Genomic DNA, 11,192 nt, shown 5'->3' with positions numbered 1-11,192 from the left:
GAATTTCTACAAAGACGTTTTCTATGACGTTGTCCTCTAATTCGTGTTGGATTGTTGCTATGTTTCTCTGCACCAGTGTTGTAACTCTCGATTTGTCCCCTTTCCCACTGTGGAAGGCGCGATACCATTGCAATTTGGCCGGGCCGCCGGTCTCCTGCAACGCTATAGCAAGGGGGGCTGATTTGCGGATCGACAGCGTGCTCTGCAATACCGGTCGCTTGCGTCGATACCCGCGACAGTTCCACTGCCAAATTTGGATGTTATTGGGCGGTCTGTCCATTATTCAACTTTGTTTTGTTCTCCTCAAGTATAGTCACTCTCGCATTTAGGTTGGCGGTTTCCCCCTTTAATTGCTGGAGCGCCTCTGTCATGAGGTGAAAGTGATTTTGCATCTGTATCTGCATATGTTGAATCTGCTTGGCTAAGTCCTCAAGTTTACTGTCTCTTTCCTTAGCGAAATTCTTAAGACTTCTGTCCAGTTTCGCATTTACTTTCTCTAGCTTTTCATCCACTGTTAGATCTGAGCTACTATCTTCCCTAACTTTGCGTTTAGATGGGGGTGGAGAGGTATCCTCGACCAGCATATTATTATCCGCTTCCTTGTTGTCGACTTGAGCTGTAAGATGTTGGCCTTCAATTTTGTTGGGCGCCCCTATTTCAGATCCGCCTGCTTTTGTTTGAGATTTAGTCGCCACTGTATTGCGCTCTGTTTTTAAATTTTGTATTTCCTCCTTTAAACTAAGAATCGTTGCATTCATGCTCTTAATAATGCTTGTTAATTTTTCTATTTCCTCGTCTTTTTTGTCCTTCTTAATATTTCGGCCCTGGGTAACCTTGCCTGCGAAGCTCACGCCTTTGCTCTCACCATTCTCGGTTGTTGGTTCGTCTCGGTCTCGACTGGGGGTCGTGGCTCTCGAGCTTGACAGTCCCCTGGATTGGCTCCTCCGCCTGGAAGAGCTTCGTCCCCTGGAGGCTGTCCGCTGCTCCTCTCCTAGTCTAGGGAAGGAGCTCGTCCTGGGCTTGTATCCTTCTTTCTCCCCTTCTTGTCTGGCTCTTGGGCGGCTCTGGAGTTCTTGGGTTTTTGCGATTTGGTTGGTTGCTCCCTCCGATTCCGCTTCTTTCTTCATCTTCTTTTCCCAGATTCTCTTTTTGATTTCGTACGGTGTACGATGGATCAGCTTGCATTTGCTGTCCTCCAGCATGTGCTCTTTCCCGCAGAGTTGGCACTTCAGCTTGCAGGTGTGGTCCTCTGGTGGATTTTCCTGTCCGCAACCACGGCACTTGATGTTTGTCGGGTTTGGACATACGTCGATTCTATGGCCTAGTCTTCCGCATGCCTTGCATACTTCATATTTCTTCTTATACAGGTAGCATCTGTGCGGGGCTCCCCCAAGGATGACGGTCCTCGGTACTTTCTCCTCCTTGAAGAGTATTAATATAGTCGTGGAATCTTTCCCGAGTCTTCTTACCCCGATAGCCTCCGGGTTTGCCTTGTGCCTTAGCATTTGCATGATGTCTTCTTGGGTGAAAATCCTATCCACCCCGTGCACCACTCCCTTGCCGCACCCGTCCGGAGTGCCCACGTAGGCGAAGACTGCCACCTCTTCTTCTTCCCCTAGCTTAATTCGGTTTATGCTCGCGTATTTCATTTTCCTTTCCCCACTTGTTGTAGCGATGAGAATGGAATGTTGTTTCGTGTTGGGTATCACGATGTCCTCCTCTAAAGCGCTAACCGCATGAGGCGACAATTCGCGGCGACATGCCGCGCGACGCCGTCGCGCGACGGGCTGAGGGTCGCCAAAGCATTGCCGCTCGTCGCCGTCGCTCGGTTTCTGGGTTTTTAGAAAATTTCGCGTGTCGCCTGGAAACAGCTCGCGAGGCAGCCAATCGCAGAGGGTGCTCAACTTCCGTTCTGGCTTTCATTTTCTTTTTATTGCGTGTGAAGTTAGTTTTCCTAGTCCGGTTTGGGCGAAGAACCTGGTGCCTTCTCGCGCTCACTTCGTCTGATCCGTGTATATATATGAGTGCATCGAGATAATTCAGTAACAGCTTGGATGGGTAATAAAAGAAAGTAAAAGGTTAGGGTGGCTTGATATTGTTAATTTCCGAAAGGAGCAGGAGAAAGTCGCTGCTTGCAATGCAAGTCGGCATCGCAGTGTATAGTAACGCACCGCTGCGCTGTGACCCTTTAAAATACGATGCGTTACAAGAAATTTCATCAGTGTTTTATCGTACTTCATGCTGTTTAGTGTTAAAAATGGGGATATAGCCTGATTGCATTCCCCTTGACCGAATGACGAGGCGGCGGTAACAGAGCAACGCTGAAAACGCGCCTCTGTCGCTGAGCGCCGTCGCTCCGTGCGGTATGCACCAGCGACAACGACAGGCGTTGGCGGCGGCGTCGCGCGACGGATCGCTAGGTGTTGTCGCCTCATGCGGTTACCGCTTTATTGGAACAGTCCATAAGCAACGACTTTCCGCGTAAAATTAGGTTTTTAAGCTTTTCTTTAGAGTAAGCACAGATGGGGGGGGGGGTGATATATAATTTTATTTATAACAATTCGCAGACTTAAACGCAGTAATAGTTGTATTTATATCCTTAGTAGGTCAGTACGTATTATTTTAGTACAGGCCCAGTGTTCTTTCTAACGGAGGCGTGGCAAGTTATGTGGGTCAAGCTAACAATTGGCTGTGAGTTAAGCGATTAGAGCTTTCAAACTTAGTCTTCTGTTTTGTTTAATTTCTAAGAACCTTTAAGCTTCACAGAGAAACAGCATATTTTGAAAAGTGAATTTCAACTATGGAAGTTCTTCGTTTATTAATGTTTGACATTGCTGACAAGGGTCAGAATTGAAACAGATGATAGGATCCAGTTTTTTGGTAACTTATGACATGTGACCTAGAGCTGCTAGGAATTCATTTTCTGAGACAGCTTTTCTTTAGGAGTGTAGGGACAGTAATGGTATGTTATGGGTTTTGAGAAGCATGGATTTAATGAAGTCTTTCTTTTACTGCGTTTACGGCTTGTTTAGCAATAATGCTTGCAGACCAGCTGATACAATTGTATTGTCACACTGCTTTTGCAGCAGATTTCATCTGCCATCGAGAGTGTGCTGCCTGAATATGAAGCAGACAGCGTCATGAATCTGTTGAGGCAGTTGATTCTATCAGCCATGGGTGCCCTGCCCTAAAGCATTCTTCCTGTAAAGGAGACATTGAATTGGTAGGTATCACATGCTGATGTTTTTTGCATTCATGTGTTTGCTTTATAACAGTAAAATTTTTACTGGTTCATGCTTTGCATTTATTGTTTTCTTTTGAGAGTATAAAGGGCGGATGTGTAACAGGCTTCATTAAAGCAAAGCTTGAAACCAGCTCGGTGTTGTTATATGATTCTTGCTGTGTTTTTAGCGCAAGACTGATATGTTGGTGAACCTTGCTCATAGTCTGCACTAAAGAAAATTTTTCATGGCCTCTTCAGAGCTTTAAAACAGGAGATATACTTAGCTGTTTTATTGCAGTAGTACCTACTATTTCTAGTTGAGGCAAAATTGAGTAAACCTGTTTTAATAGCTCAGTGACAAACATGGTTTCATAATATAGCTGACTGCACTGTGCATATGTGTGCATGTTCATGCTGACATTCAGTTACTGTTTATTTAGACTGCCTCAGCATATGTACACATACAGTGATGTTTCACTTGAACAAAGTTCAAGGGACCTTAGGAAAAAGTTTGTTGAAATGAAAGTTCATTGGACTGAAATAAATGCGTGGAAGATTGTTTCCATTAGCTTCAAGAAATATTCAGTTCAGTCGTTCAGTCGTGTCCGACTCTTCGTGACCCTATGGACCATGTCACGCCACGCTTTCCGGTCTCTCACTATCTTCCTAACATCACATAACTTCATCTGAAGTGCCTCGAGGATACCATCTAACCATCGTGTTCGCTGCCTACCCCTTCTCCAGCGATCCTCAACCTTTCCCAACATCAAATCTTTCTCCAGCAACCCCTCTCTTCTCATCAGATGACCAAAGTAGCTGAGCTTTAACTTTAGAATTTGACCCTCCAATGAGCAGTCAGGGTTTATGGTTGACAATATCGACTGATTTGATCTTCTGGCAGTCCAAGGAACTCTCAAGAGTCTTCGCCAGCACCACAATTCAAACGCGTCAATTCTTCGGCGGTCAGCCTTTTTCACAGTCCAACTCTCGCATCGATACATCACAACTGGAAAGACCATAGCACGAGTTATACGGATCTTGGTTGGCAAACTAATGTCTCTGCTCTTTACTAGGCGGTCAAGGCTAACCATTGCTCTCTTTCTCAGAAGCAGGAGGCTCCTAATTTCATGGCTACAGTCTCCTTCCGAGGTAATCTTGGAGCCCAAAAAGAAAAAATCTGTCACAGATTTTTAGGTTATTCAAATCTTATCTGAGGCCATTTATTTGTCACTGCGCTGATTTGCAAGTGAAGAATGCATAACCTTTTGCAGCACTTTTGAAAGGACTACAGTGGTTTTGAACTCGATTACTGTGCAAGCTCCTGAGAATCTTGCCTATCACAACGGCCTGCTGAGGAGACAAGGCTTTCATTTTCTCCAAGCAGATCATGGTTAACCAAAATGCACACATTTGCAATTCTTGGAGCTAAAGGGCCTGGTAGGGCTGAAGATCTGGCGTTGACTGGCTATGACTGTACAGCTAATTAAGCGTGCAGACAGCTATGGATTCATCTGGTTACAAGCTAGTTTAGACAGCCAATTCACTTTAAAGCTAAATAACGGCCACTTTTCTTCACGCGATAATGAAGAGTTGTTCTTAACATAAAAATATGCTACAAAGAGTGCGGACTGTGCTTTTTTAAGCGCTCAGTATGACTTTGAAGACACAGGATAGCACAGCGGAAAATGTTTGTTGAACTGAAATGAGCAATAACTGAAGTTTGTTAAAATGAAGTGCGTTTGCATAGTGTTCAATAGAGCTTCAGTGGGGGGATTTAATAAAGTTCGTACAACTGAATACATCGTCGAAGTGACGTTCGTTCAAGTGGTATTCTGTTTTTCTGTGACTAAATGAGAACATTTACTTTGCTCAAAGCAACATATACACAAATATTTACTTTCTTGCTAGTCACCAAGATTTGCAATTAACTTCCAAACTCATTTTATTCACAACCTAAATAAATGCATCGTTAACCCTAGAGCCAAATAGTTACTAGCAATAACAAAAGTAATATGTTGATATTTATCTGTTGGAGAACATTTTCTGTTTAATTGTTTTTTGTGTTTTTGAGTTCTGCAAACATGAGGGGGCTTGTTACAGAAGCGGTGGGCTGCAAGACGAAGGGAAGTATCAGTGTGGCGGCCCTTTTGTGTTTATCAAATAATAATGCATTCTAACATGTAAAACGAATGCCTTTACAACCTGCTAAAAATCTTCTTTTTAAATTGCATGTTTGGGTTCTGCCTGGATAAACATAGATGGCAGAGAGAGATCTTTCTGCCATGGGGTGTGAACCGTATTTTGTGCAGAAAGCCAGAGGCTGTCGAACATGTGTTTATAGATTGTTGTGATTTCTGTTTTTTGGGGGCAATATCCTACAGTGAACTTTGCTCAAAGATGTCCCTTTAAACCCCCATGGAATTTGGTTCTCAGGTGTTGAAAATTACAACAGTGTTCTGTAAGATATGATAAGGCTATTAAGCTTGCATAGCGTATGGAAGCGCCGAATGGCTGTTCGCCATGCTGATCTTTATTATCAGACCTATCCAAGAGTATAATGAGGGTTTTGTCCAACAGATGATGCTTTGAAAGCTCAGCCATGTGTACCTGTGTTTATCAGTGTATTTGAAAAAGTGATCAGTTTGAATGCGATAGAGGTATTGTATCTAAACTAGCTCTCGGCCAGCCTGTAGTGCTTGTGAAAAGGCACAAGTGACAAGAAGGGTGTTTTGCTAGAGCTTTTAAGGCTCTTAAATCTGTGCAGCTCTGCTTTAGTACATGCATTGTCTCCTGTACATGGCTAGTTAAATGATTTCTGTTCATTTTATTACAAAAAGTCATTCTAAATCTTTCGATAAGCTTGCTCACCTCTATTGTTTGTTTGCATTGTGTTCACGCATGCTATAGCTGGAAATGATGCAGTATTAGTTACAAGTAAATAAATAAAAGGAGCAGCAACTACATTTCCTTCGTCTGCACATTTTTAAGAGAAACATACATGGGCTTATTGGATTTTAGTGTTATTTGCAACTGTGTTTGATAGTGAAAGATCTTCCTGTCATTGCATAGAAATCTTTCAGAAACTTCTGAAATAGTTTGATACCTGGTGATGTGGAGGTTGACTTCCCAGAAGTAATGTATTCATATAGTTCACACTGCACCAGCCAAAAGATGAGAGACAGCAAAGAGGAGGACAGGACAAGGCTGGACTATCAACTGAATGTTATTGATAAGAAGAAAACAACGAAGACTCCTTCCGAAAAGCTCTCGCAGAACCCAACCGGTGGAATGGCAGGAAATTGGGACGAAGATGATGAAGAAGAAAATTCAAAGCCAATTCCAAGTCAAGGCCTAACTAACGACTTTTCTAATAGATGAAATGCCTTACAATGAAGGCTAACCGACGCCTTAGCCACACACTTGTCCTCGGCTTTAGCAATGTAAAATGCTTCAACCAACTCTGCAGAGTTGATTACCATTGCTGTAAACTACACCCGTATTGAAGTCAGGTGCACAAAGGGACGGGTCATGCTCCGACTTACACTCTCGGGATTGTAGATGTAGCGCAAGATTAGAACTCGCCTTCACTCCCAGAGAATTGGAGTGCTCCGTCAGGCGCACATTTAAACATCTGCCTGTCTGCCCGTTGTATTTACAGCGAGAAAAAAGATAGGAGCCTTGTGCTCTAGAGTTAGAAAGGGGCTCGACAGTGTACCTCGTGATAGTTTTCGTTGTGCAGTGTCACACAAGAAAAAGTTCACCACCTGCAGAAAGAATGTGGTCTACCACATTCCGCTGAATTGTGGCCGGTGCTACTACGGGCAGACAGGCAGATGTTTAAATGTGCGCCTGACGGAGCACTCCAATTCTCTGGGAGGGAAGGCGAGTTCTAATCTTGCGCTACATGTGCAATCCCGAGAGTGTAAGTCGGAGCATGACCCGTCCCTTTGTGCGCCTGACTTCAATAATACGGGTGTAGTTTACAGCACTGGTAATCAACTCAGCAGAGTTCGTTGAAGCATTTTACATTGCTAAAGCCGAGGACAAGTGTGTGGCTAAAGCGTCTGTTAGCCTTCATTGCAAGGAACTTCATCTATTAGAAAAGTCGTTAGTTAGGCCTTGACTTGGAATTGGCTTTGAATTTTCTTCATCTTCTTCCCAATTTCCTGCCATTCCACCGGTTGGGTTGTGCGCGAGCTTTTCGGAAGGAGTCTTCGTTGTTTTCTTCTTATCAATAACATTCAGTTGATAGTCCAGCCTTGTCCTGTCCTCCTCTTTGCTGTGTCTTGTCTTTTGGCTGGTGCAGTATGAACCCATACCAACGTGCCCAGTCGTCAACCTTGTTGTATACCTATAGTACCGTATGCATGCACAATAGATAGACGTAACCCCTTGCATATATCACTGAATCTTCCACTCTAGAAGAGAATTTTGTGCACAAGCATTTTACTGTACTTTGCCTCTGTGAAGCATTGTATTTCTAATTCTGTGCTTCTCTTTTTATGCTGTTACTCAGCAACATATGAAGTATTCCTTGTTTGTTTCTGTTACTTGTGCATTTGACTTTTCCTTTTTTTATTATTCGAAATAACTTTCTTCCTGCTGTTCTGACTAGTGTTTTCGTATGCATATGCAGTCCTCTTGATGCTTCATTGAGCCATATCTGGAGACTCCCTGTTGCCGTGGTCTGTGCCGACAAGTAAAAACTAGGCAACCTGACTTCCGGGACAAGTAGCAGTGGGACGTAGCTGCATGGTTTCTTCAGAATCCATGTGGATTTCTTATAAAAGACAGGTATTTCTCCTATATTTGACTTTGATATGTGATCAAGATTTTACCTTGGTGACAAGCTCTTGAAGGAAAGGATGGACATTTATGGCACTTTCTTAATTTCTTACTCTCGGGAATACACTATTACGACTTGTTAACTGCATATGTAGCAAAAATTATGTGTGACTGCATATTCCAGCAGTAAGATGCATGATTTTTTAAGGATGAAATAATTTAGCTCCTATTGTCGGTAGCCTACTATTGACGAGCCAAAGCAGGCAATATTAGGTACCAAAAAGTGATTATGCGGGGCCGGGTGGGTTTTAATGAGACAAGCTGTCCACGTTTTAAGCCTTCTCACAGGGCCAACGTGTCTCCCTGAATGTGTCTGGGACACATGCAAGTCTTGTATCCTCAAAAAGACCTTGTCTAAATTTAAATAAAAGTAGTGCCAACCTATTTTGAGTACGACCAGTTCAGCAGTAAGCTCAAAATTGAAGCAAAAAGGCATTCATGTCCTGTGCGATGTCAGTGCACGTTAAAGAGCCCCAGCTCGTCAAACGCTCTGAAGTCCTCCCCTACAGCATCTCTCATAGCCTGGGTTGCTTTGGGATGTTAAACCACATAAACCAAACCAGTCATTTTTTACCACCCCATCTGACTTGTCTTTCCACGTATCTCCAAAAGATAGTGCCTACATAAGACTTGCCACTATTCCTGAGATTACATAGATTATTATGTATTTATGTATTTTATGATTATGTAATTTTCCTCAGTGGAGCATTGCGTTTTCAATTCTGGGCTTTTCATGCTGTCACTCAGCAACCATATGAAATACTCCTCGTATGTTTCTTATACTTGTGCATTTGACTTTTCCTTTATTATTCAAAAAATCTTTCTTCCTGCTGTTCTGACTAGTGTTCTCATATGTACATGCAGTCCTCTTGTTGCCTCATTCGACCATATCTGGAGACACCCTGTTGCCATGGTCTGTGCCGACAAGTAACAAGGCAACCTGACTTCCTGGACAAGTAGCAGTGGGACGTAGCAGCATCCATGTGGACTTCTTATAAAAGAAAGGTATTCTAAATTTTGCTTTCATATGTGATAAAGATTTTACCTTGGTGACAAGCTCTTGAAAGGAAAAGATGGGCATGAGTGGCACTTTCTTATTTTCTTACTCTCTGGGAATACACTATTGAGACTTGTTACCTGCATATGTAGCAAAAAGTATGTGTGACTGCATATTGTAGGCTAACTATAATATTCTTCATCATTCCCTATTATCGCTCTTGTATTCCCCTAGGTGCTTGGTGTAGCTGGTCTCCTTCAGTAATTATGTGTGTGTGTGTCATCTGCTATGGCAAACACAGCCATCACTCAGGAAAAATGGGAGCAAACAGGCATAGTGGCATCACTTGCTGGTAGCATGCACCAAAGTGTATGTATACATACTGATACGTTGCCGCTCAACATGTGTATTTGCTTGATGTAGCAAATGGCAGAGGAGTTTATCTGATGATCAAGCATACTGGCGTGTAAATCTCACTCCTTTGTTTCCTGGGCCCCCATTGTGATAAACTAATGTCGAATGATATAGAGGATCACAAGGAATACAACTAAACACAGCAATAGTCTATCTCCTGAGGGTGTTTTGCAGGTACTAGTTTGTACAGAAAGTGGTTGGAAACCAGTTAGCATATTTTGAGGAAAAACAGGCATCTGAGTGAAGAGAGATGTGTGTGATCCTAGCACAAAGCGTGCGAAATTGGCAATTATTTTGAACATGTATATTTCTTTTCTAGGTGACACCATGATAAATTTTGATATGGCTGGTACATCAAACACACAATGTCGTTGCCGTCGGAAACCAAGTGTTTATGTGTCAAGGGTTTGTGCAATAAATGAAGGTATGAATTTGCATCTGTTTCTTTTGCTACTCTCACTTTTCATGAAATATTACATGCATGTGAATAGTGAGTAAAATACACGTTATTATTGGACACTTGAAATATAGTTAGCATAACACAAGGTATTAATAGTTTGTATGAACACGATTCTTTAAAATAACTGTGGCCAATTATCGGAACACAGTCGTTACAGTATCCATATATGCTATCAATAGGCTAATCATAGGAGGTATAAATACGTTCTATGTAAATACATTCTATTCAATCACGGTGGCCAATTGTCGGAAGGGAGATCATACATAGATCATACGTGTTCTAAAGACTTTCTTTTGATGGTCAACAGCTTCTATGATCATATTGTCTAAAGACATCGCATAAAGTGATCATAGACATTTTTGTAAGGGCACTAGCCAAGCTCCCCCACGTCGCTACGTTAGTCGCAATCCTGCAGAGTGGCGCACCTCAGATGACAGGACAATTTGTTTTATTTGTTGTCGAGCCGGCCACGCTTCCCGTTATTGCCTCAGTCGCACCTTCCCCACACCTCGTTCCTATTACAACGCTGATCGTTGGTACTACTACGGACCTCGACGCTTCCCTTCCCAACCTGAACAGCTCCGCCCCTCATATGATGGACCTGGACACTTCCCTCCTCACCCAGATGAACCTCACACCGCAGCCATCTCAAGTATCCGTCACTCCAGCCGATCTCCATCTCCACGGTCTCGCGATGTCGTTCGCCGCTGCCTCGCCGCAACTCCTCCCCATCATACGCCGGCGCCCACTCGGGAAACTAGCGAGTGCAGCGCACGGGAGTGACGCTGCATTACCTACCCGGACTGTCAACTCGGAGCTGACCCTCGCACCCAGACGTAACTTCATAGACATTTTTGTGGACGGAGTCTCAGTTTCTACCCTTATTGACACTGGCGCCCACATTTCTGTCCTCAATTCCTCGCTCCGTCAACGCCTCAACAAAGTCCTCAAACCCGCTTCCTCATCTACCATTCGTGTTGCTGATGGCAACACAGCTACTGTGATTGGTATGTGTACTGCGTTACTGCGAGAATTACCATTGCCGATCGCCATATCCCCGTCCTATTTACAGTCCTAACCAGTTGCCCTCAGGACGTTATATTAGGACTCGACTTTTTAACTGCACATTCCGCGCTTATTGACTGTTCGTCTGGACTGTTTCATCTGGACCTGCCACTCTGTCCTGACAAATAGGCCTCTGATACTTCAACGCTCTGTCTCCGCTCCTCTACATTTACTCGTCTGCCACTAGA

General features: G+C 43.4%; 1 long non-coding RNA gene across 2 annotated transcripts; it reads left to right on the top strand.

Moving 5' to 3' along the window:
* Positions 1-3,133: 3,133 nt before the first annotated feature.
* LOC146209764 (uncharacterized) lies at positions 3,134-9,908 on the top strand. 2 transcript variants are annotated; one of them, XR_014703474.1, is made up of 4 exons: positions 3,134-3,223; positions 7,860-8,017; positions 8,933-9,073; positions 9,799-9,908. It is a non-coding gene; the product is annotated as an uncharacterized LOC146209764 (long non-coding RNA). The 2 variants fall into 2 exon arrangements; XR_014703473.1 differs by lacking the exon at positions 3,134-3,223 and having other exon boundaries at positions 7,708-8,017.
* The last annotated feature ends 1,284 nt before the right edge of the window (positions 9,909-11,192 follow it).

The sequence above is a fragment of the Amblyomma maculatum genome, chromosome 1 (assembly GCF_055883805.1).
Source record: "Amblyomma maculatum isolate TAMU_Amacu chromosome 1, ASM5588380v1, whole genome shotgun sequence".
In the NCBI taxonomy this organism is placed as follows: domain Eukaryota; kingdom Metazoa; phylum Arthropoda; class Arachnida; order Ixodida; family Ixodidae; genus Amblyomma; species Amblyomma maculatum.
Note: the sequence above shows the minus strand (reverse complement) of the source record. Positions and strands in the feature narration are given on the sequence as shown.